Genomic DNA, 25,997 nt, shown 5'->3' with positions numbered 1-25,997 from the left:
CAAGCCCTTTGAGAATTAGGGTCCGTTAGAGAAGGCAGGGGTGAGCAGGGCTTCCCTCTGCGCCTGACTAGAAAGAGCGGGAGGAGAGGGGCCTGCCTGGCTTTAGGCAGGATAGTGGGGGTGGGCAGGGGCCACAGCGGGCAGAGATGGCTTCTCGTGAGGCTTGCTTGGTGCTTAGCTGGCCTAAGAGGCAGGGCTGGGGGCTGGAAGTCAGTTGGTGGGGACCAAGAGGAGGTGAAGTCTTGCCCTGTTTGTTGACTGAGCTCCAGGCCCCATAGAGCTGCTGTGGTTGGATTGGACTCTTGGCCCTTCTCTGAGCTACCTGTCTTCTCTGCCTCACTTCCTAAGCCCAGTGTCTGAAAGGTGCTGGGACAGCCTGTATGCAGACAGAGGCAGCTTAGTGTGGGGAGGCGCCCCCTGGGGTCGTGCAGCCTGCAGCTGGGAGTGACCTGGGGCTGTGTGCTTCCGGCCTGCCTGAATGCGCTCGGCAGGTCTCTCACCTGCACCGACTGACCCAGGCCTCACGGGGCGGCTGCGCCCTGCACAGGCAGAGTCTAGGTCCTTTGGGAGGCCATATCAGAGCTGAGGGGCCTGAGTGAGCCTCTGCCTCGGTCTACTCAGCATCCTAATCAGAAGCTCACTGAGGGGGTGGGCTCTTCCTTCTCTGCCCACCACCAATTCTGCCTGCTGTGTGACAGGACCCCCAGACTGAGCTGCCTGACTCATTCCAATCCTGCCCAAGAGGGCAGATTTCCAGGGAGGTTGCTGCTGATCCTCGAAGCCCTGTGTCTCCGTGGCAGGCTGGATTTCCAGCCTGGCTGCCTGGGGAGAGCTGCTCCTACTCCCACCCATGTGAGCCCCCAGCTCAGATCCCACTAGGCCTCCACCACCTCTGCGGGGCCACCCGGTGAGTAGAACTGCTGGGGTCTGACTTGTCTGTTCTGCTCAATCTCTGGGGACCAGCCGGCCTCCTGGTCCCCTCCACAAATTCCAAGCCCTTGGCTCCCTAAGCCCCTCCCTCTCCACCCTCTGGCTAGTCCTGGAAGTGGGGACCAAACCATCATCTCCCTGAAGGAGACACCAAGCCTGAGATCAGGTGAAACGGTGACTCTGGTTTTGCCAGGTCCCCCGAGCAGCCGTCTCCCAGCTCCTGCCTCCCTGTGACTAGGGCCACGATGGGGCCTTTTAGCATAGGTGAGGGCCAGGGATGTTGGGCTCCATCTCTGGGGCCTTTCTAGCTCTGTGGGTCTGAGGGGGAAGCCCTGAGGCAGTGGTCAAGGCCTCTGTCCACTTGGATGCCTGAACCTGAGGACGGGGGAGGAAAGCCGCCCCTGCGCTCTGTGGCTCACTGGGTGGCACAGGAGGCCTGTTTGCAGGCCTGGCTCTGCTCTTTGTGGACAGGACACTCAGCCTCTTGAGCCTTGGTTTCCTCATCCCTGTGAAGGGATGACGACCTGGGACCTGCCCGCCTCTCAGAGCCTTTCAGGGGATCACTGAAAGCATGGTGGGTAAGAGGCAGAGGGCCATGGAGAGGGGACTGCGCCCGCCCCTGAGCTGCCTCTGCAGGTGCTGCACCACGGCCCACAGCTTCTGTACTGGCAGCTTTGGCTCCAGAGTGGCTCCCTTTTCCAAGGCACCTGGGAGCCCTGGCTGGGGCGGTGCTGGGCTTTTAAGAGCAGGGTTGCCCCTCCCGCAGCTGTTAGAGAAGAAATACAACCACTTCGCTACGCTCCTGGAAGCTGAGGGGCTTGTTGCTGGTGTTGAATGTCAGGACTGGATGATGTTTGTTGAGAGTGTATGGAGTGCCTGGCCCTGTGCTAAGCACTTTATGTCATTTAATTGTCACTAGCACCTTATGACATAAGTACTGTCACTGTCATCTTTATCTCACGGCAGAGGACATGGCAGAGGGTTTATAACTTGCTGTAGGACCCAGGGCGAGCTGGGTGGACCTAGGATTCAGAGGCCCACAGCCCATGCTCTTGACCACTCCTCTCTTTTACCTCTGGCTGTACCTGCATCAGCGTCACCTGGAAACCTGCAGATACAGATGCCCAGCTGCACTACCTGCTGAGACCCGCCTGCAGCCCCATGGGATCAGCTGTTTGGGGGCAGAGGGCACAGAAGTTGGTGCAAGGGTGCTGGCTGCAGCTGCCCAGCTGGGTGGCCTCAGTGGCTTCCCAGTCCTGGGTCACAGTCATGGAGATTTAGCTCTCTTCCCTGCATTCTCGAATGCATATTTTCATTGCAAAGTGACAAATCCAGTGATCTCTCAAAGGGTTGAGTGGGGGCAGGGGAGGGAGGCAGCAGAGCTCTGCTGCCAAAACTAGATAGAGAACCTGTGGCCTGCCCAGCCAGTAGGACAAGCAAGCCTACCCCGCCTGGTGCTGCCACCCAGTGCCCAAAAGAGCAGCAAGAGAAAGTTCAAGAAGCAGGTAGAGTGAAAGCTTCAAAGAATTACAAAGGGGGTGTGTAGTGTATGGAGGGGTGTGTGTGTGTGCCTCTGAGCCTCTGGTTTGAGGCTGGGGGCAGAGCTGAAACCAAATGGCTTTAGGGACTCAGAGCTTGGAAGGAGAAGGTTGGAGCTACTTGAGATGAAGCCGGAGGGCCACTGCCCCAAGTGCCCAGGCAGGTGGAGCACAGGGCTGGGAGCCAGGGCTGGTCTGCATTGGCCCAGGGGCCAGCTTCAGTCCCTCTGGTGGGGAGGGGCCCTGCTGGGGGCTGAATGCCTGCTTCCCATTCCCGGCTTCAGCTCTGTTAACCAGAGACCTTGGCACAACCCAGCATCTCCCTAAACCTTCGTGTCCTCATCTGCACCTCCCACAGTGAGAGGATCAAGTATATTAATTCATGGGAAGCACTTAGCCGTTTCTGGCACAAGTTAGTGCTCAATGTTACTGTATTCATAGAGAAATGGTATTAGGACTCACTTAACATTTTTTTTTTTAACAGCAGCTCACATCTTACTTAAATTAATTTTTTAAAAGGAAGCTTCATATTACTATTGTAAATGGAAAGCCAATACTACTTGCCACTCACAGTAGGTATTCGTACAAATGAATCCAGGACAAAACGAATGATATTCCATTTTAGCTAGTCACTGCCATTGTCCAAGCCCTTAGCCTGATGCCTGCTTTCTTTGTTAAAAAAGTCAGTTTATGAAGATTGGGAGTGGTGCTGAAGCCTCACTGGCCCCTCACTGAGACATTCTCCTTGATGGATTCAGAGGACTGAAGAGAAACGAAGAGGAATGACTTCCTCACCGTCCGATTAGGTGCTGTGTTTGTAAATTGCTTATAATCATCTTGTGCACCACCCCAAATCATTTCACTCCCTGGCAGGTAACAGTACCCCACAACTGTGGGAAACGGTATGATCTTGAGCAAGCTATTTTAAAAGTCTTACTCTTTGTAAAGTAATGCATTCGTGTGGTTCGAAGATGATATAATGTACAAATGTATATAGAGAAAAGCCTATCTCCCTCCTCTGTCCCCATCCATCCATCCCTCCTCCACTCCACTGTAACTGCTGTTCTTAGTGTCTTCTAAATACTTCCAGAATTTAGTTATGCAAATATGAGCAAACATGAATATACTATTTTTTCTTTTTTTTTTTTAATACAAATAATAGAAAAAATTTGACACGTTTTTCTCTGCCTTTTGCATTTTTCACTTAGCAGTATATCTTGGCACGTTTTATATGAGTACATGAAGAGCATTTTCATCCTGCAGTATTTTGGTGTTTGAGTTGTCGACCCTGTCTTGGGCTCAATCCCCCATAGGGGATTGACTCAGTTGACCCTCAGGGCCTTGCAGCTCTGACCCTGAACCAACCCATGGGGTTTTTCTCTGAAATGTGGGGATCTTGACAGAACTGTCTCCCTTTCTCCAGGGCCCGAGGGGGGATGTCATAACCTTATAGGGTTTCTCAGTCTCCTTTGCAGTTGGATAGGGTGCAATTTCTGCCCTCAGCTGTCTCCCTGAAAAGACACAGTGGCCTCACCTGAACACCGCCTCCTGGGTCACACTGCACCCTAAGACGAGCTGAGAGGGCCTCCCCACAACCTCCGACAGGCAGGGAGTGACTCCCATCTGGCCTCCTTCATTCTGGAAAAACAAACAGGCTGGGCTAGACTTCCACGAAGGCCCCTTTCAGCTCTGAGACTGACACCTACCATGGAGGGCCTTGCCCTTAGTAGACGCTTGATGGATTTTGCTGCTGCCTGGTCTGGCATTGCCAACGTCGCTGCCCAACACGTTGCTGTCCCCACTTCCTCTAACACCCCATTTTCTTTCTTTTTTAAAAAATTTAACTTCACTTCAGGGGTACATGTGCAGGTTTATTGTATAGGTAAACTTGTGTCATGGGGGTTTGTTGTACAGATTACTTCATCACCCGGGTATTCAGCCTAGTACCCATTCGTTATTTTTCCTGATCGTCTCCCTCCTCTCATACTCCACCCTCTGAAAGGCTCCAATGTGTGTTGTTCCCTTTTGTGTGTCCATGTAACACCCCATTTTCATGAACATCTGGATTAAGGAGGTTAAGAAAAGCCTTGAGGAGCGACCAAGACCCCAGCTTTCTTTAGCTCTGAACTGGGTAATGAACTCCCAATGCCCTTTTGCAGGGACCTGAGGGACCCCCACCGCCTTGGTGTGCAGACCCGAAAGGTTGTGAAAGTTGTCTCATGGCGCCACCTGGTGGAATTTTCGGACAGGAGCAGGAACTCCCTTCCTGCAAATATGCTACAAATGGATTCTTCTGCCCTCCTGCTCCCGGTTAGTGCTCACCTCAGCCAGCCCAGACTTGGTATTACCTTGTATTTTGGAAAGATTTCTGGTGGAGAGCATGCACAATTCCATTATAATTTCTAATTCACTGTGGTTTCGTCCTGGGTTGAGCCTAGTGCCCGGAACATTCATAAGTTTTGTTTCATTTCATCCTCTCCCAAGCAAAGAAAAATAGATGTCCTTCCTTTTTCCCAGAGTAAAGGAATTTATATGTGGCCACACAGTTGGCAGGCAGCAGATCTGGAGCCTGCCTCGCCAGCCTCCAGCAAACTGAATCTGGGAGCCCTAGGGAGGATGGAAGGTGGCTGTGGAACCCCCAGGGAGAGGGTTTGTCACCGGGGTCTAGTCTTGAACCAGACCTTCCAGTATTTGAGTTTTCAGCCTAGGAGACAGAGTGAGAAATTTTAGATTTGGTGGCCCAGGGTTGCTGTGATCATGTTAGGTGACCCCAGTGGAAGGGGCTTGCTTACTGTTTAAGACTGCACTCTCTCTAGGTGGGGGTGGCGACGTCTAGCCCAGTCTCACCCAGTGCAGCGCCCACCAACCCCTCACATTTGCCTGTCCTTACTCAGAGCCTGGTGCCAGGTGGTTCCCCTCGATGAACGTGATATTTGTGACATGGGGGCCATTGCCTAGCTCTTGTCTTTTTCACTGGAGGCAAGAAGCAGGTGAGTCAGACAGGCTCCCCATTTGGTAGCTTTGGGCAAGTTCCTTACTGTGCCTCATCTGTGAAATGGGGATGACCTGTCATCTAGGGCGGTGTTGAGCTGCAATTGGAAGACGTGTATGCAGTGCCTGGGGTGTGGCGGTGTGCCACGGATGAGGGTTTGTAGCAGATCACCTCCTGCAGGGCCCGTTAGTGAAAATTGTCTGCCCTCAGTCAAGAAAATGTAAAATGCAATTTGCTTTTGAAATTCTGGGAGGAAAAAAATAGAAAAATTTCCCAATATGTCTACTTACCAGTATCATGCAGTGAAGACATCTGCCTCTGAGGCATGGGCCTGTGTGAGTGCGCTCGTCAGTCTGTGAGAGGGTGTGTTTGTTTATTCTTTTTTGCAGCTTTGAGCTCAGCTAATCCTGAGAAATCACTTTCTTCTGACGAAGTGGCTAAAATCTGGACGCTGTCAGCAAGGGAACATACAAGCCAACCACAAGTGCCTCCGACAGCGTGTTCCTTTTCCTGTGATAGTTGTTCTCAACCTAGCCACACCACCAGTTCATCTGGGCAGCTTTAAAACATGCAGCCTGGGTTCCAGTTCCAGAGCCATGAGCCAGCCTTCCTCCAGGTGGGAGCTGCCCTGTCCCCGGGGAGCAGGGTTTGTGGCTCCTTCCCTCTCACATGCCAGACTAAGTTTCTGAGGGCAGGGATCATGCTCAGCTCTTTTTTGTATTCCCAGTCCCAGACAGAGGCCCTGGCCTTTTGTCAAAACTTGAGGACTGCTCTGCAAACTGCATGAGAAGGCATGAGGCACCAGCCCAACTAAAGGGAGGAGGGGACCCCCAAAACAGAGCCCATTCTTCCTGCCTTGACTGGGTTGGATCCTGGTGACTGCTCTGTCACCTGTGTACTCAGGGACATTATTCTCAAGTTGTAAGTGCAGGCAGCTCTACCCCGCAGCACGTGTGGGATGAAGAAGGAAGGAAGGAAGAAAGAAAGGAGGGAGGCGGGGAGGGAGGGAGGAATGAAAGAACCTAGGTCAATAGTATAAATGTAGCCCTGAGCCGGGGGTCCCAAGGCTCCCCGTGACATCTGCCTGTATCCCAGCATCTCTTTAAATGAAGAAGCAGCCTTCCTTGAAGACGCACCAGGTGGGAACTGCTGCCCACTCCAGAAGCCTGGGTAGGGCTTCTCTCAAGACTGTGGTGTTCGCGCTTCTCTCTCCCTCCTCTGCTGCACTTGCTTTTCCTTGGAGTCAAGTGACAGGTCAGGCCCAGCCCAGGGTGCAGAGTGTGCAGTGACCCTGGGACACGTGGATGTCGTGGGAGTGACTCATTGTGGCCTCACAGCTCAGGAAGGGGGTGCACGTGCTGTCTCCTTGCTTCTGCCTTTTTCCAGGGGAGTTAGACTCTTGCCTTTTGCTCCAAAGCCCTTGAGAAACCAGGGCCGGATCTACTTGGGATCTAACTACCAGTGCCCTAGTTATGCAGGAGTTAGAAACTCAAATGCCCTCAGGGACCAGATAGGTGCCAGAGAGCCGTGTGAAGCAGCTGGGTCCCAGGCACCAGGGAGGGGTGCGGTCTGTGGAGGACTGGGTGGGGCAGACCCTCCTAAAGGCTTCATCGCACTGCACAGCACCTTGCGGGGTAAGGCTGCCGCCCCTGCAGCAGGGATATTGGTGCTCCTCCTGGCTCAGAGCAGGCCCTGGGGTCTGTGTTCTGGCTCCTCCTCCCCCAGGAGCTGCGTGGCCTCAGGGAATTTAGCCGCTCCGCTAAGCCTCAGTTTTCTCTGTAAGTGGGGGAAATAATGCCCCCTCTTGGGGTTGACGTGCAGGAAAAGGGGAAGTTTTATATTCCTTATGTATTCCATAACATGTTCTTGATATAGCACCTCTATTTGTTTTCTATGCCGTGTCACAAGTCACCAAAAATTTAGCAGCTTCAAACAACACGCATTTAGTATCTCACAGTTCCTGGGCATGGCTTAGCAAGTCCTCTGCAGAGCTGCCAACAGTGCCAGTCAGAGCTGGATTCTCATCTGGAGGCTCGACTGGGAAGGGTCCACTTCCAAGCTCCCTAGAAAGAATAAGCTGCGCTTTCTTGCAGGTATAGGACTCATTGCAACTTGTTTCTTCACAGCCAGCAATGGAGAGAGACTCCAGAGCTAGCTCTAGACATCCCCTCCCCTTTGCCGTGTTCTGTTGGTTGGAAGCCAGTCACAGGTCCCACTCACCAGGGGAGGGGATCACAGAAACGCATGAACACCAGGAGGCTGGGATCATGGGATCAACTTAGGTCCATCCACCATAGCACCTGATAGCTTGATGGCCACGATTACAATTGATTGGGTGCCTACCATGTACCAGGCAGGGTGTAGAGGATTTCACACATGTTGTCCCATCTATTTAAGTTGTTGTATTGATAAACTAAGACTCAGAGAGGCAGGCAACTTACCTGAACTCACTCAGCTGTTAAGTGGCAGAATTTAAACCCAGGTCCCTCTGCTCCCCATTTCTTGGGTCTTCCTTGGACATTACACTCAAGGCCACGGTCAGCATCAAGCTGTCCCTGAGGAGCCCTCCAACACCTTAAGGTACTTGTTTCAGAAGTCACTTATCTCCCTGGGTTCAAGTCCTTTAACTTGTTCAATCAGGCCCTGTCCTTGGCTGCTGAGTCTCTGTCTCACCTTCCTTCGGCTCTGTCCTCAGACGTCTCTAGAAATGGTTCAAGCTTCTTGTCCCTTGATTTGTCTGTCCAATGATTCTTCTGTCTCCTCTCAACTCCTTCCTGCTTTATCAGCTAATTCCACAAATAGCCACTGAGACTCCCTTCTGTAGGAAGGCCCTGTGCTGGGTGCCGCCCTCCATCTTCCCGCAAGGTTCTTACAGTCTAATGAAGAGGCAGCGTGTGCAACACTAACTCCACTTCAGCAGTTCAGTGAAAACAACACCATCTTTAGACAATAGAAAAGTCATTTCCTCTCTGTAAGTTAGGAGTAGAGAATACAGAGGGGGCTTAGGTACCTTCACAAGGTGATCAGGAATGCAGACCCCTCATCCAGCAGCTGTGCCTCATCGTTCAAGATGGCTGCAGAGCTCCAGCCATCATGCTGTCATTCCCATCAGCAGGACGAAGAAAGAGGCGAAGACAAATCATCTGTGACCACCCAGACGAGGTCAGCTTCCTGGTCATATGCTCCCTTGGCATCTTTGCTTCCCCATCACAATGCGGAGAAACTCATTCTTTGTGTCCTTGTTTGATGTTTATTCACGACTCTCCCTTGCCTCCCACCAGGTTAGAAGCTCCATGAAATCTGGCGTCATGTCTGTCTTCTTTGTTGTTCTAGTTCTGCGGTCCACGGCAGTGCTTGGCATGTAGTAGGTGCTCCATAAGTAGTTACTGATGGAAGGAACACTCAAGATTGTACTTTAAACATGCTCTTAATATTGGGATGAGTCAGAGTTGGCCTGGCCCAAATCTGGAATCTTCTGAATTGAGTCTGTGATGATGAGTGCTGCTAAGGGCTGTACATACATGACCTGGCTTAATCCTCAGCAGAACCCTGAGAGGAAGATTCTGCCATTTTCTTCAACTAGCAAATGAGAAGACATCATGAGATTGTGGAACTACTAACAGAAAGCTGTGATTTGAACTTGGCTCTCCAACTCAGAACCTCTATTCGCTTACCTAGTGACTTTCCAGGACACCAGGGTGACCACAGTCCCCTCTAGACCCCCCTCCTCTAGCCCTGGCTGGCTCCCTTGATTGCCAGCAGGCAGCTCAGTAGCCATGTGTTCAGTCACAGGTGCTGAGGAAGCATCATACACTTGGCCCCTTGTCCTGAAGTGGGGCTTCGCCTGCAGAAAATGGAGGAAGGAAGGGCAGGAGGTGCCAGCATCAACTGGGAGAATGCCAGTTCTCCAGTGCTCCTCGTCCTCTAGCCGATTTCCAGGAGCCTTGTGGTCCGGGGGTTCTTTCAGATTACAGAGGAGGGCAGGTGGGGCTGCTGTGGTCTAGGAGGAGGGTAGGGGCATGCCTTGCAGTGGGTGCTGTGTGTCCTGTGGCTTCTATTTCTGCCCGCTTCTTGGCAGGGCCTGCCTGATAAGGGGGAGATGATAGGAAACTGATACCCGCCTATGCTGGGCCCCCTTGAACCATGTGGGGCTTACAGAGCCCCCGGGCCATGGAGCGGTTCTGAGGGACACTGGAGGAGGGGTTCTAGCTTCTCCCCTCAGACTCCACAGAATACCCCAGGTAGGGACTAGATTCTGGCTGGAGTCAAGGCACTCAGAGCTCTGCTGGGCAATTTGGTCCAAGCCTCTGTTGCACAGATGGGACACAAGGCCAGTGAGGCAACAGGCTTGCCAAGATCACACAGCCCATCAGTGTCAGAGCTGGCGCTGGCTCTCTAAACTGGATGCGCTCTGTGGCTCCTTTGATTGAACAGTTCATCTGGCCCACGGGCCATCCGAAGGGCGTTTGGTGGAGGGTACTAGTTTGACGCCTTGCTTGAAGTTTGACGCCACAGCTCTGCTGTGGAGGTCCTGCTGGGGCCAGCGATTTCTGGTCATAGCTGCCAGAAGGTGGCGCTAGGCACCCAGTTGCCACTTAATTTCCAGAAAAAGAAAATGGCAACCCGGGGTCTGGGTGTAATTAGGGCAAGAGGCCAGCTTTAGAGCTCAGCTTCCAATCACCCTTCCACCCTGGCATGCTTGTGCATGGGCACCCAGGGGCAGGGGAGGGACTGGAGAACGCACATTGGGTTCCTCTGGTCCCAGACCCTTTGGAAGGTTGCAGTGTGGGCAGTGAATGGGTGCCCAGGTGTGCTCCATTTACTCATCTTGACTAGATGATAACCAGAGATGGAATAAAAGCAGCCGGGATGGATGGTGCCTCTCTCCAACAGCGAGACTCAGCCTGGGCCCCAGCTCAGGCCTTTTCACCTGGCTTAGCTCCCTGGCACACCCCCTCGCTTGGCACAGGGCACTTCGTCCCCTTCTGGGGCAGGGCCAGAGAGCTCAGGATGCCCCTGAGAGAGGCTGTCTCATTCCTGGGAACTTCCCCTCCTCCCTTCACCTTTCCTGCGCTCTCTCCATCTCTCCTTCCTGTCCTCTCCCCTCGCTCATCTCTCCTGCCCCTTCTTATCTCTTTCCTCATGCTCACCTTGTCCCAGTTCCTCCAGGGACCCTGCAGGTCTAGCCCCCACCCCCAACACCTCATCTGCAGAGGCAAACAGGGACCAATACCAGTGAGTTTCTAGGATGTGGTTTCCATGGTGACGGTACATCTCCTGCCTCCTTGGTGCTCAGCCCTGAGCAGATTGCCGTGGATACTCTCACCTCATTGAGGAGTGATTTGTGGGACTGTTTTTCTTCTTTACTTCATCTTCTCTCCAGACATTCCGCTAGCCCAGACAGCATTTTCCACCCTCATGGCAAACCTGGAAGCCTTCTCCAAAGGGCTTCCCACCCAGGGCCACTGAGGCCTGGAAAGCATTTTATTTATACGAGGTATTCCTGGTAACCTTCTCCGCCTTTCATAGGGTGCGTGAGTGGTCACCACAGAGAAACAGGCCAAAGCTGACCCGGTCCCCACCTTTTCTGCCCACAGTGTCCTTCCAGGCCCCTGACTTGTTCCATGCCGCCAATGCATGCCAACCCTGAGAGCTTCTGCTCGGCGGCCATTTTCCTTAAGAGTCTTTGGAGAAAGAGTGACAGTGAGAGGGTGAGGTGGGAATAATGAGCAAAGTGAATCCAGGCAAAAGAGGTAGGTTAGAAGAGGGAGAAGTACCGGAAAGGTAGGAATGAGAGGTGGGCAGACTGGGGGAGCTCGAAGGGAGAGGGAGAGGTGGAGGGTGAAAGTTGGTCACCAGAGAAAGCCAACCCATGAGTCCGCAGCAGGAGTCCTCTGGTGTTAATGCCCTTTATAAATCACTCCGCGGCCCCAAACCCAAAACAGGCCTCTTCTTTCTCTGCCAAGTAGAAAATGTGTTCGTCGACATAAAAACGTATTAAGTACATTGTGGCCCTCGTTCCCCCCAAGTTGAAAGCCATTACAATAATTAATTAAGGCAGGAGATTAATTAAAGAGTCGTTTCCCCCCATTCTCCCTGAATAGATCAATCAGGAGGCGGGAGAACATGTGCTACTCGGCAGACAGAGAAGGGGGGCTGGAGGGGAGGCCGAGGGGCAGCAAGGCAGTTACAGACAGAGCTAGAGACAAAGGACTTCCGTGCTGGGGGCTGGGGGCTGGGGGCTGGGGGCCGGGGCTGAGAGGAGCTGGCAAGGAGGCCCCCAGGAGGGAGAGCTTGCTCTGCTTCCAAGGACCTGTGATCTGGCTTCCCGTCTTGGTGTTCACAGTGTGAGGGTCGCTGTCACCATGGAAACAGACATGGGGACAGGAGGAATATCAGCTCTCTGCTCCTGGACTCCTGGATTCCCCTCTGGGAGTGAGAGTTCCCAGTGAGCAGAGTTAAGGCCCCAGGAGGCCTTTCTGTGGAGTGGCATGAGGGTTGGTGGCCTCCCCACTCCAGTGCCAGGCCTAAAACCAACTCCACACGAACATTGTCAGGCTGATGACAAGCCTGAAAGTTCTGTTCCTCACATGTGCCACACTGCAGACAGGACAGGCTAGTATTAGCTCAGGCTGAGAATCATTAGTCTTTTAGGTAACTTTTCTCATTTTGCTAAATTTTGAGTTCTTAATGATTGCTTTCTCCCTTTCTCTCTCCCTCTCTTTCACTCTCTTTCTTCCTCTTTCTTATGCCTTTGGCCGATCTATTTTCCAGCTGAATTTCATATTTCTAAGAAATGTTTATATCATGTAGTGTGTTTTATGTGTGCATAGTGGGTTTAACCCATTCCACCCTGTATCTCTGTCTTGCTTACTTTTGAGCCTTCCAGAACTTCCTGATTGGTTTGTTCAGAAGCACTGCTCTTATGTTTCTGTATTTTGTATGATATTTTTCATATTTCTAATAAACATTATAAAAGGATGGTGTTCCATAGATGATTCCCCATGATATCCCTGGTATCGTTTCCTCCTTTCTGTTGTTTTATTTTAGGTTTTTGTATCTTTGTGCATGCGTGGACTTAGCAGGCAGTTAGCTTTTCCTGTTGAGAGGAGATGGCTCAGCAGAGGTGGGTGATGATGAAGCAGCTCATCCAGCACCTACTCTGCCACTTACAAAGTGTAACTCAGAATGATGAAGCGGCGCACCTTTTACTCACCCTGTCATTATGGATGGGGGCTTAATAGGCACTAGGTTTTGGAAACCCATGGTGGACAAGACAGATGTGGTCCCTGCCTTCTGGGGAACGACAGTCTGGTGGGAGAGACAGACATCAAACAATAAATACACAAGGATACAGCTACAAATTGTGAAAAATACCACGCAGGCAAAACCTGGGTTCTTTGATGGAGAATAGCACATGCCTACTTTAGGCTAGGGGTCAGGAGGAGGTGACATTTACACTGCAGCAGAAGCCAGCCAGACAAAGTGTGCAGTGAAGAGTGACGGTCCCCAGCAGGGGTGGAGCCATCGGAAGCTGATGAAGCTTCAGCCTGGGGGCCCTTCAGTGCACTGGAGCCTCACAAGGCTGTGGGGGTGGCCCTAGCAATAATGGATCCACATGGTCACATGTTTTTGTAAAAATTGTATAAAGTACTTTAACTGAAATCAGTTAAGAGCACTGACAAGTGGCCAGGTAGGGAACCACTGGGACCTGGTTAAGGGAATGCTGAGTTGGGGAGTCTATTTGGGTTTAGGGAGATGTATTTACATGCTCGTGGCACTGCCATGTATGGTCAAGGTCAAGGTCAAGGCCATCATGGGGTGGGAATGGCTCCCAGGCACATTCTTCCTGCCCATCGTGCTGGGCAAGAAGGTGCAGTGTTTGGGGTTGACCTGAGCAGACCCTTTTGCTGGTGGGGAGCGTGGCAGGTGGGGCATGGAGGAGCATGTGGCTGGGAAGGTGCAGAGGCAGATTCAGGGTCTGGAATATTGTTTTGAATTTTGTGAAGTTTGTGGAATTTGTCAGCTTTTTAAATCTTGTTATTTGTTTGGACTTTTCTCATTCTAAACAAGTTTTCACTTTTATGCCTAATTTTGCTTTTGAGTTTCTGAATTTCCTTTTTTTTTTTTTTTTTTTTTTCAGAGACAGGTCTCTCTCTGTCGCCCAGACTGGAGTGCAGTGGTGTGATCTCAGCTCACTGCAGCCTCGACATCCTGGGCTCAAGTGATCCTCCTACCTCAGCCTCTTGAGTAGCTGGGACCACAGGCATATGCCACCACACCCAGCTAATTTTTGTGTTTTTTGTGGGGATGGCATTTTGCCATGTTGCCTAGGCTGGTCTTGAACTCCTGAGCTCAAGCAGCCCACCTGTCTTGGCTTCCCAATTTGCTGGGATTACAGGTGTGAGCCACTGCGCTGGGCCCTGCATTTCCTTTTTATGGAAACTGTGCCCTCCACCCTTCAGCAGGGATCTGGGCTCTGCCCCTGTCTGCTGAGCCTGTCTTCTCCTCTGTGGCTGAATGGTGCTCAAGGGGACGTCCTCGGGGCGGGATTGGCTGAGGCCCCACCCTGGAGGCTTCTGGGGCTGCTTCCAGGTGTCACCATTTCCCTCACCTAGGAGAGGTGGGGCCAGGAGGCGGACAGAACAGGCCCTAGGCCCAGAACCGGGGCCAGCTGTTTCTCCTCAGACACCCGGCGCACTCTGTGCTTAGAGCTTTTCAGAACTGGAATTTTCAACCCTCTCTTCTCTTCCTCTACCCCCTGCCCTCAGGCTGCAGTGCCTTGAATAATCCCACTTAAGAATCATTTGGGGTTAAGGCATCACCTTCTGCAGTTGTTTTCTTTTTCTTTTTCTTTTTTCTTTGAGATGGATTCTTGCTCTGTTGCCCAGGCTGGAGTGCAGTGGCACTATCTCAGCTCACTGCAACCTCCACCTCCCAGGTTCAAGCGATTCTCCTGCCTCAGCCTCCCAAGTAGCTGAGACTACAGGTGCACACCACCACACTCAGCTAATTTTTGTATTTTTAGTAGAGACGGGGTTTCGCCATGTTAGCCAGTATGGTCTCGATCTCCTGACCTCATGATCTGCCCGCCTTGGCCTCCCAAAGTGCTGGGATTACAGGCATGAGCCACTGTGCCCGGCCGAGGTTTTCTTTTTTAAAATAGCCAGTGCTATCACTCAGTGTTTACACATTAAAATATGTAGGTGATATATCAGGTGGACAGAGCAAGATAAAAATACACACATAATTTTTATCCACAATACATAAAATTATCCCAAAGGAATGTGCATACACTGAGAAGGATGGGCGGGAATCCACAGTAGCATAGAAAGGCCTGTGGGTTGCTTGTGTTTTATGAGTATGTGTGTGTTTGTGTGTGTGTTGAGGGGAGCAGTCTATGGGGATAAATGCAAAGTAGCCTAAAGAATTTTCCAAAGAAAAATGAAAGCCCCAACAGGCCTGGCTGTGGTGGCTTCTGAAGGGGGACCCAGGCCTGCTTGGACGAGGGGCTCAGCAGGAAGCCTGACCCCGCCAGGTGCCTTCAGCTGGCTCCCCTCAGGCCAAAGCCCCAACACACCACAACCCCACAGGACAAAGCCTGGAACTGAAACTGGTTTTGAAAAGTGGGGTTTGTACACAGCCCCAGGGAATGCAACCCACGCCCTTCACTCTCATTGGCTGTTGCCCAGTGCCGTGCTTTCCTGTGGGCAAGGACAGGGTTGAGGGGGAGATGTCCCTCTGCAGTTGAAGTTCTGCCTGGCTGCCCCCACTGCCCTCCAATGACACTCTTCCAGCCTGAGTTTCCTCCCCAGCCACGGTCGGAGCCCTGGAGCCCCAGAGATGCTCATCAAAAGCGTGTGCAGCGGACCCCTTTCAATCCCCCTCGCCTTCTTGTTCAGAAGCCCCATGAGTAAAGTGGACGGAAGCCAAGCTGCTGCATCTTAGACAAGTCTTTGTGGGGTGAGGGTGGCTCAGGGGCAGTGGGTGTCTGAGTGTCACCCCTCTGCCCCACCCTCCACTCAAAGTCAGGAACATGGACCTTACTCCTGCTCACCATGCTTTGCCCTGAACCCTGCCTGGAGTGCAAAATGCTTCCCTCTCCTTCCACAACTCCCTGTGGCTCTTGCCCTTGGAAAGGCCTAGAAAGTGCAGAGGCGTGAGGCCACCTGCCAGGCATCCTGCAGCTTTCTCCTCAAATTCCAGCTGCCTGGCTCCTGAGATACCAGTGCTAGCTTGCAGCCCCTTCCTTGGGGCTATGACTGCCTTGTCCCTCCTTGTTTACACTTTTCAAGCTGCAAGACAAAGATTGGTTGAAGAGTAAGTGGTGTCCACAGCTGCCTTGAAGAAGAGCAGGGGTGTGTCTTGGGGCTGCATGCTACTCAATTCCTAACAATTTCTTGTGTTCTGGCCCTATTTCTACTGGCCAGCCCTGGGGGGTGGTGGTGCAGTGGGGAGGGTAGGTTGAGGAATAGGAGCAGGAGGTTACACAGCTGGTCTGTGCAGGGAGGGCTGGGGGGTGGCCCACTACAGTCTACAGGTCCCCTTGGGTATGTGACTGAGCATTTCCTTGGTTGATGGGCTGGCTGAGGCCTAGGAGCCAGTCTCGGGTCCTTTCTGCCCTCATTGCCCTAGGACAGGCCTGATGAGGTTGGTGGGGTAGGGGCGAAGCTGTGGATCTTCAGCCACTATTGGAACCCTGTGGACTAGATAAAGAATGTAGCAAAGGAGACAGTGACATTTGGCCAACCAGCCCATCCCCCATCTGGAGACCCCCCATCTGGAGAGTATGTGATGAGCTCATGCCCCCTGGGGTTTCTTCCACGGTGGGAAGAACTCTTTGATCCTTGCCTGAGGCTGTTTTTAGTCCCAGAGTCCAAGCTTGTGATGTGCCGAAGGCTGGGTTTCCTGGGGCTGCCCCAATATCTCTGCTGCATGGATGCCGTGATTGGGCTTGGGAGTAACCACATTTGTGTCATCCGCCACCCCGGGGGGAAGTGGGCATCTGGAGGAAACTGCAAACCTCCGTCCCACCTCTGCCCGGAGCAGGAAGCACAGGCAGTGAGGCACCTACAAACCCGCTTCCTGGAGTCATACTTCATTTCCCAAATTAAGAAATCATGCAAGGAAAAGAATAAGCATCCATGTTTTAAAACAAACAGGAAGTTGTTATGGCCACTTTGGGCAGAGGGACGTCTATGTCACGGGAGTCCTGCATGGGCAGCTTTGTCTGGGTTTTGCCTTTGAACAAGCATTGGCCGAATGCCCATCAAGTACAGGGCCCGAGAAAACTCCTGAGACTGGGGCATATAGAGGTCAATAAGTGGTGGTTCTTGCTGTCACCATGTTCATAGTCTAATGCACGTGTGACAATAGTGCAGGGAAAGCAGGAAACGGCTCCTGGGGGCTCAGAGTCAGGGTGAGCAGCCCGCCGCCTGGGGACTGGGGAAGGTACAGTGGGCTTTTCTAGCTGCCACTACCTGCCCGTCTGCTTTCGTCCCAGGGCCCTGGTATTCCCTGAGGATCCACCTGTCCTGCACAGAGCCCTTATGCTGCAGACGCAGCGAATTCTGCTCCAGCTTCCAGTAGAAATGGATCCTGCTGGGTTCACACCAGCCAGCATATTCCATTCTTGGCCTCGGTCACTGGCTCCTGGGTGGACATGTGGTTCAATCAGAGTGAATCTCGGGACATCTGCTTTGCCTGCTGAGAGGTTCTCTCTCTCTTGTCTCTTGTCTCTGTCTCTGATGTGAGAGATGAGCATGTAGTCAAGGGAGATTCTAAAAGTCACCTTGAGATCACACAGGAAGTCAGCCTTATGATAAATATAAAGCCTTGAAAAGCAGAGGTGAAACAATGAAACTAGGTCCTTGGTGACATTTTTGAGCCCCTGGGTCAAGCTGATTAGCAGCGGCGGGCTGCTCCGAGCGGCTGCTGCCATTGCACTGGCTGCAGCCGGAGGGTGCAGGCGGTGGCCACAAGAGCAGATGTGGGAGTGGCAGTGGCGGCAGTGGGACCCCTGTGCCCTGCATCCCCTGTGCCCCCCATACCTGAGGCAGCTGACTGCACCTTTCTCACAGTTGTGTGGCTGAGCGGGACCCACTGCCAGGCCTGGAGCCTCCGCCGCTCCGGACTCTGGCTCTACATTGCCACTCTCGCCCACTTCCGCTGCAGGGAGGAGGCAGACAGTCCCTGGAGCCTGCCCCTGGGAGCCTCCCAGAGTCCACTGCCCTGGGGGCCACAGCAATGGGGCCGGGCAGAATCACCCAATGGTGGGGGAGCAGCACAGTTAGAGGCAGAGGGGCCAGCAGAGAGGGGCCCTGAGGCAGACCTGGGCCCAGGGTAGAGCTGGCAGAAGCCGGGCGTGGCTGCAGCTGCCCATGTTGTTGCTGTGGACCTGGCCTCCCCGTGCTTTTGGGGGCCAGGAGCAGGCAAGAGTCCTGCCCTCTGGGTACAGCTGCAGTCACCCAGCTGTGACTGCGGACCCAGGCATCTCTGCACTCTCTGGTGCCTAGGAAGGCCCCCCTTATCCTTGCAGGCTTGAAGGTGTCTGCTTCTGCTGCCTGACCTTTCCCCACTACCAGCGCCCACTCCAATCTCAGAGTAAGGATGGGACCAAGCCCGGCACTGTCACAGCCCAGCTGGGTGTGCGCACGCTCAGGGTGGTGCTGACATGCCAGCCCCCTGCCTCCTCAGCCCCCTCTGGACTTTGGGCGCTGACAAGCACGAGAAAGAGGCTAAGAGGATGTGAGGACAGCTCAGCACTGGCCTGTAGGGACCCCTTAGTATGAATGGCTTGGGTGCCCTGAACAGTGGCAGGAGGCAGACAGGCTCCTGGGCAGAAGAGGGTGGGTCCCCAGTGAAGACACACCTTGTTCAAGCTGGGAAGGTCCTGAAGCCGGTGGGGCTGGGTCACCATTCCTGTGAACCAGAGGGGCAAACTTGTGGTGCTTTTCCTTGGGCCTGCCCATGGCTGCCCATGGATTTATCAGCACACATTTCCTCCCTTCTCAAGCCCATAAAAACCCCAGACTCAGTGAGACTCAACTAGAGGATGGAGAGAGGATGGGACAATCAGCTGCAGAGAGGAGGTCTCCTCTCTGCTGAGAGCTGAAGAGACGATGGGACAACCAGCATTACAGCTATAGAGAGAAGCTACCCTCTCTGCTGAGAGCCGAACACTTGTATGGACACCCTGGCTACAGAGGGGAGTTGCTCACTGTGGGTCTCCTCTGAGCTGCTCCATTGCTCAATAAAGCTCCTCTTCATCTTGCTCACCCTCTGCTTGTCTGTATACCTCATTCTTCCTGGACACAGGACAAGAACTGAGGACTTCCCAAATGGCAAGGCTAAAAGACCTGTAACACAAACAGGGCTGAAACATGCCCCTTGCTCTCCAAGTTGTGGGTGAAGAGAAGGAGAGAATGGCTGCGGCCCTTTGGGGACCCCAAGCCTGGGAGCTCCCTGAGCCAGGGCCGTGACTCCCTCTTTGGGGCCCTGCGGTTCCTGGCGTCTCCAAGCTTCTAGGCACCACCACATTCTGTGGTGTCAGCTGGGGAAGCGGCTTGTGGTGCACCTGGTCCAGCCACAGCCTCCCAGAGAGCCGGCACCTGTGCCTGCTGGCACCTGGAGCTGCCCCTCCCACAGCGGCAGCTCGTGTGTCTGACTGTGCACAGTGGCTGGACCCCACACTTGCTCACACACCCCTCACCACTCCACACCTGACTCGCAGTCTCCCTGGGAGGTGTGGGATCCAGGCTGGTAGTGTGAACTGAGTGCAGACTGCCAGGCTGAGTGGACAGAACAAGACAGAACTGGGCCTGAGTGGACAGGCCCAGTGGGCCTGAGCAAAACTGGGGCAAAGGCACCACCAGCCACAGAAGTTTCCAGCCAGAAAAGCAACACCTCAAGGATCCTGTAACAAAACCAGTCCTGACATTCACTTTACCTCTGAATTTCCCTGCTTATGTGAATAATACATTCCTTTTTTTATTTAAACCACTCTGATAGCTTTTGTTGTTGCTGCTGCTGTTATTTTGAACACAGACTCCTAAATGAAGTGGGCTCCTGCTCCATGACCAAGCTGGCACTTGAGATGGATCTTGAAGCATGTGCTCTAGAATGCTCCAAAGCATTCTTTTCTGCAGCCCTCTAATTTAAGCCCTCATCCAGTACATCTTCGCTGAGCACTGACCGTATGCCCTGTTCTCAGCAGAATGCTGGGATACGCAGATCAATGAGATGTTGTCCTATGGTCTCTGCTGGAGAAGCTCATTCCTTACAGGGGATCCAGATGGGTATGCCTGTCACTGCTACAGGTATGCATGGAAGGCTTGGTGGCCCAGAGAGGAGGGGGCGGCCCCTCTGCGGGGGAGTCAGTGAGGATGGCCTGGGCCATATTGACTCCCCTCCCCAGGCTTTCCTCCGAGAGCTGTCCCTCCCTCACTGCCAGCTCTCACTCAGTGGAACCAGGCCTGGGCAATCAGAGCATTCCTTCTGTCTGGCACAGGGACTGACTCCAGGATTGCCCCGACCCCAAGCCAGATGAATGGAAGTGTCATCTGGGCCTTGGCCGGAGTCTTGGGGTTGGTGGGATGATAGGATGTTTGTAGCTGCCGGGGTCATCTTAGGGCTTCCTCTCAACCAGAGGAACTCAGGTCTTTGTGTGGTGGCTCTAAAAGAAACAAAAAAAATTGCTGCTGGAGGTTGTGATGTGCCCATCTACATGAGTCCCAGAACTGCTGAATCTGGGAGCAAGAAGGGACCTCCAACTCTTCGGGTCTGGCCCACTCATGTTACTGGCGAGAAAGCAGAGGCCCAGATGGGCCGGGTGGCATGCACAGGTCCTCCTGGAAGCAGGGCAGAGCTGGGAAGGAACGCCAGTGCTCTCCTGCCCTGCCCCCCACCCACCATGTCCAGCACCTGTTCTTGTCCCTTCCAGCATCTCGGCATGAAGCTGTCCTCTCTGAGGAGAGGTCTGCCTTTCTGGGCCTGCTGGAACTGTGGTGAAGGCTGCCCAGAGCCTAGTGTGCCAGGCCCTGACCCTGCTGATCACTTTCCACAGCTGGCAGGGTGGGGGTGGGGGAACTTCTGAAGGGGGCGAGCTTAGCCCACTGCTTGGCTCTGAGCAGGTGGGGTTCTGCAACTGAGCTCAAGGTTGCGGCTGTGCAGCCTGCTTCAGGTTGGGAGGGTCATGTATATACACATCCATCACCAGGAGGTGAGGGAGGAAGGGCTCCAGAGGCCTCACCTCCCAGCCGGGCTGGCCAGGGCCTTGGCATGGGGCAGGGGGATGAAGTGTTTCACATTTCTCATGTGTTACTGTTCCAAGAAAGACACAAATTTAGAGCCCGGGTGACCCCCAGTAGATGCCCAAACAGAGCTGGAGAAAGATCAGGCAGAGACTAGTGAATGAAAAGTGGCGGGCAGACAGGTGAGCAGCCGGCTTTCCCTCCCGAGAATGACCTTTTCTGCCACGCCTTCGGCTCCCAGCACTGACTGTGTGATCCGCAGGGCCCAGTGCAAATGCAAGATGTGGCCCCCTTTGTCAAAAATTGTTCGGAATTTCAAAATGGCCATGGCAGAGCATTAAACCCAGAATGGGGCCAGGGCGACTGCAGTCACACCCATGAAGCCTGCCCTGTTTGTGCAGTGTCTGTGTGGGGAAGGGCTCCGGAGCTGTCATGGGGAAGTGCTTAGGAGCCCAAGTCTCTGGGGCCAGACTGCGTTTGAATCCCAAGATCTCCGGATTTAACCTCTGGGATTTAACCTCTCAGAGCACGAGTTCCTTTGTAAGATGGGGATAGTAACAGGGCCATTGTGGGTATTTGGTGAGTCAGCATGTAAATCGCTTAGCACAGTGCCTGGCCCATAGTCAGGTTACATGAGGGTTTGTTATTGTTATGAAGGTGAATATTTGTCTCCACCTTCCCAGCTCACATCTGGGCCTCCTCACCTGCTCCCTGCAGGCTCCAGCTGCCTGCTAGACACAGGAGAGTGGTCATGTTTAGAGGCCAAGCTGGGTCCTGAGACTCAGCCCCACTCAGCGTCCCCTCACCTTCTCTTCTGTCAAGAGCAGGCCAGCGTGAGCCAGGGTTGGTGGAGCAGAATCCACTCCCCTGCTCCGGGAGTGCACAGCTGTGGTTGCCAGGAAGCCTGGCCTCGTGAACCCGATGGTCTGACCCCTCAGCCACTCTCCCTGGAGTGTGGAGGTGGGAAGGCCACCAGGGTCATCTGACAGCCTGGGTAGGGGAGCGGAGGGGAATGTTGGGGCTGCCCTCTTCCCTGGGGCAGTGGCGCTGGGAGGGACAGTGCCAGGGAGAGCTGTGAGAGGGGAGAAGTGGAGAGTGGAGGCCACCAGGTGGACTCCAAACCCTGGACTCCTAGCCCTGCTCTGCCCACTGGCTGATCCCCAGCCAGTCCTCAGCCATCCCTCTGGTGTGCTCTTGCCCCTCTGCCAAATGGGATGAAGACTCCTGAATGCCACAGAGATTCTCTGACGAGCAAAAATATGAGAGAGAGAGCAAGAGTGGCGGGGCGGTGGGGAGAGAGAGAGAGAGAGAGAAACAAAAACAGAGAGAGAGACAGGGAGGGAGGGGCATGAACACAGACAAGTAGGGGCCAGCGCAGATGTGCAGTTATTTATCCCATCCTCACAGGCATGCTGGCTTCAGGAGGGGAAGCTCTGGACCTGGTGCCTAGAAGTGGAGGTTCCTCCTCTTCCTATTCCTGGGTCTGGTCCCCCCAGGCCAGCAAGCGTTGCTTTTAGGCTGGTTAGCTCACATCGAGATGAGGGAGGGTGTCTGGCACCTGCTGGGGGGCTCCGAGCTGGACACCTCTACTGAGCTTGTCCTCAAAGTCCCACTTGGTGCTGACAAGCCGTCTGGGGCTCAGCTGGCCAGGATGACCTAATGTTCCACTGGGTCTGCTTCTCTGCCATCTTTCCAGGGATGGCCCTCGGCTGACCCTGGCTTCTGGGCCCCCAGACCCAGGCACCTTGAGGAAGAATAGCAAACAAGCCGGATTTCAGGAGGCACAGGGCCAGTGTATGACCTTGGACTGTTTGCTTTTTTAAACTTAAAAATATACAATTTTAATTTTCATCATGAAGACAATTGTGTTCTTGGAACTTCCAGGCAGCCCCTGTCTTGGCCAGTTCCTCAATTAGGTGCCTCTCAAGAGGGAAAAAGCCGAAATACAATTACTTGAGGAACAATGGGCTGGGGCTATATTTAACACGGGGCCAGCCTGGGGGACCACATGCTCACCCCCTCCCTGGCTCCTCTCCCTCCCGTCTTAGCCCTCACCTTCCTGTCCTTCTGTCTGGGTTCCCTGGTCTCCCAGCCGCCTCCACCTCACTGTCTCCAGCTGTCTGCACCCTGAAGCTGTTACTGATGGACAATCAGACAAGCCTCTCCCAGGACAGCTGTGAACTCCTTCCTCCCCAGATCCGCTGAGCAGCCTCACGCCTCTGAGGTAGGTCACTTCTGAGTCAGAGATAGAAAAGTCAGTGTCACTGAGCAGAACCAGCATCTCTAGGGGTGGAGTTGTCTGAAAGAAAACCATCCCAGCCTCCATCTGCCACCTTCGGAACTCAGAAACAGTCTATCCCCAATGCCCCCAGCTCCCTAGCTCACAAGGGACACTCCCTGCCTTTGTCTTGGCTGATCCTCCTTGTAATCATGTGAGGCAGGCCCATTTTACAGTGGAAAGCACTGAGGCTCTGAGAAGTTACATTAGTACCAGAGTTACCACAATGCCAGGAGCTTCTGCTTGGACAAGTCAGCGCCTGGGGGTTTTGGTGCCAGGTGTGCATCACACGCAGGTGGCCGCTGAGGTCTCAGTTGTCAGGTCTAATGAGTGTGATGTCCAGATGCTGGGGTTGGGGACAGCTTCTTCATTTGTGGGCATTTTATTAGCATGTGGTACCCATAGGAGTGACCGCCATGGAGAAGGGATGTGGCGCAGCTCATTCAGACAAGGGTCATGCAAGGAGGATGGGAGAGGAGGCCTGGAGCAGGCAGCTCGGATGCCTCCTCAGAGAAGCCTCCCAGGACCACCCGGTGAGGTCAGAACATGCTCCTCTGGGTCTCCCACAGCACCACGGGCCTTTCCTTCATTGCACTTATCATGGGTCCAAGTTTATCCTTATGCCCATAGGTTTTCATTTTGTTTTGCTTTTTTACTCTGTATCTTCAAAGATACTGTGAGCCCCTTGAGGACAGGGATATGTCCTTCTGTGCACACCAGGAAAATTTCATAGCTCTTCCTCTTAGATGACAAGGACCACTCTAAATCCAGAGACACTTCAAATGGGTGTTCATTGATCAATCACGCCAGGCTTTGTGGTCCTTTGGGCTGTCAGGGACATGCAGCATGAGGCACAAGATTCTAGCCACAGGCCAGGCTTGCTACAAGCCTAGTGCCCTTTGCATATCCCATTGGAACTCCTAATTTCTTTGGGATCTTCTGCTCACAGATTGTGATTCTGGTTTGTTTATTTATTATTTTATTTTATTTTTTGAGATGGAGTTTCACTCTTGTCGCTCAGGCTGGAGTGCAATGGCGCGATCTTGGCTCACTGCAACCTCTGCCTTCTGGATTCAAGCAATCCTCCTGACTCAGCCTCCTGAGTAGCTGGGATTACAGGCACCGCCACCATGCCAGGCTATTTTTTTTTCTTTTGTATTTTCAATAGAGATGAGGTTTCGCCATGTTGGTCGTGCTGGTCTCGAACTCCTGACCTCAGATGATCTGCCCACCTCGGCCTCTCAAAGTGCGGGAATTACAGGCATAAGCCACCATGCCCAGCCGAGATCCTGGTTTAAATGGCCCTTCCTTGAAGTGTTCCTGTCAAGGGGCTCCTTTTGACTGGATCAGCATCTTAAGTATTCCTTGAGGGTGGGAGATTAGGGGGAGGGTGTTGAGGTGAGGGTGGATGGCAGACAAAGTGATGGGGAGGTTGTGGTGGGGTGGGAGGTTGATGGCAGCGATGGGGTGGACAGAGGTGTGGCTGCATCAGTGATGCTCTGCTAAAGGAGGGATCAATTGGGAGATCCACCAGGTCAGACTAGGATCTATCGGTGATCAGCTGGCGAGATCTCCTGGCCAACGTGTTCATCTAAAGACCAAAGATGGGTTAAACACCTAGCTTATGTCCTGTTCCCGTGTGCTGTGTGCCCCATAGTGGGTAAGCCAGATCAGCAGGAATTAAAACCTGCAATTAATGTTCAACAGCTGGTAAAGGGAGAGAAGGATGCCGAGGCTTGGAGCTCCTATTACCTCCCTGGGAGAAGTCATCAAAGGAGGGAAAGGGGTGAGAAATGCACTCAAGAGCATCAAGAGACCCCACAATGCCTGGCTCCGGGGCTCCAATTCCAGCTTGTAGTGCCAACACATCTCAGTTCCTCCTCAGGGACAGCAGGAAGGGGCCCTGAGAACAGGCCACCATCGGTGCAAACAAGTGACAACCAGGAGAATCCCCCAGCCCTTAAATTCACATGGGCCAAAAGATAAATTTTAAGAGATTCAGCTGAACTTGCTCCAACCACAAACACTAGACAAATAATCTGAAGCACTCAACAAGCGTGAAACTCGGCCAGCTCTGCCCTCCCGGGTTCCTTGTAACTCGAGGAGCCAGCAGCAGCCATCCATTGTGACTAAAACATCTGGGTCAGGAGAAACCTTATTCAGTTCAGCTGGTGCAGACCCCCCAGGGCCCCTCCCCCAGTGCTCGACTCCTTGAAGCTTCCCCGGCCTGGATCTAATGGTAATGTCTTGGATTTATAGTGCTTCTGGCTCCAGGGGGCTTTATAGACATCATCTAATTGAGAGGAGAGGAGAGGAGGGGTGGCGTTGTGGGGAGCAAGGATCCTCCTTTTTTTTTTTTTTTGAGACGAAGTCTCACTCTGTTGCCCAAGCTGGAGTGCAGTGACGCAATCTCGGCTCACTGCAACCTCCACCTCCTGGGTTCAAGTGATTCTCCTGTCTCAGCCTCGTGAGTAGCTGGGACTACAGGCATGCACCACCATGCCCATGCCTAGCTAATTTTTGTAATTTTAGTAGCTGGGTGTGGTGGCTCACGCTTGTAATCCCAATACTTTTGGGAGGCTGAGGTGGGCGGATCCCAAGGTCAGGAATTCAAGATGAGCCTGGCCAACATAGTGAAACCCCGCCTCTTTTTAACTGGGAAGGCTGCTAGGCAGGAGACAGAGATGTCAGAAAGCCTGTGCCAAGTGGCCTCCTGAGAGCCACACAACAACAGCCTCAGGGTGAAAGATCTTTATTGTGGCCTCCTGTGTACCAGCCCTGTGTTGGGAGCTCAGAAGCACGAAGAGTTCAGAGGCATGGGGCGCAGACTCTGCTCCGCAGGAGCCGTTGACCTGGTACAGATGATTGAGGCCCAGCCACAGGCCCTAGGGTAGACAGGGGGTGGTTAGAGGCCTGGACATGAGGTCCTGCTGCTCTCTCCTGGTGGTCCACCTTGCAGATTCCAGCTAACCCTTCTCTACTCTGCTTTCCTGGCTTGGGCTAAAAGC

At 53.3% G+C, this 25,997-nt stretch overlaps 1 long non-coding RNA gene across 1 annotated transcript; it reads left to right on the top strand.

Annotated features, from left to right (window-relative positions):
- Positions 1-93: 93 nt before the first annotated feature.
- LOC129048461 (uncharacterized) lies at positions 94-12,461 on the top strand. The gene is made up of 4 exons (XR_008510823.2): positions 94-3,274; positions 4,628-4,778; positions 5,850-8,622; positions 8,742-12,461. It is a non-coding gene; the product is annotated as an uncharacterized LOC129048461 (long non-coding RNA).
- Positions 12,462-25,997: the final 13,536 nt, after the last annotated feature.

The sequence above is a fragment of the Pongo abelii genome, chromosome 8 (genome assembly GCF_028885655.2).
Source record: "Pongo abelii isolate AG06213 chromosome 8, NHGRI_mPonAbe1-v2.0_pri, whole genome shotgun sequence".
In the NCBI taxonomy this organism is placed as follows: domain Eukaryota; kingdom Metazoa; phylum Chordata; class Mammalia; order Primates; family Hominidae; genus Pongo; species Pongo abelii.
This window is presented reverse-complemented; position numbering and strand designations above follow the sequence as displayed.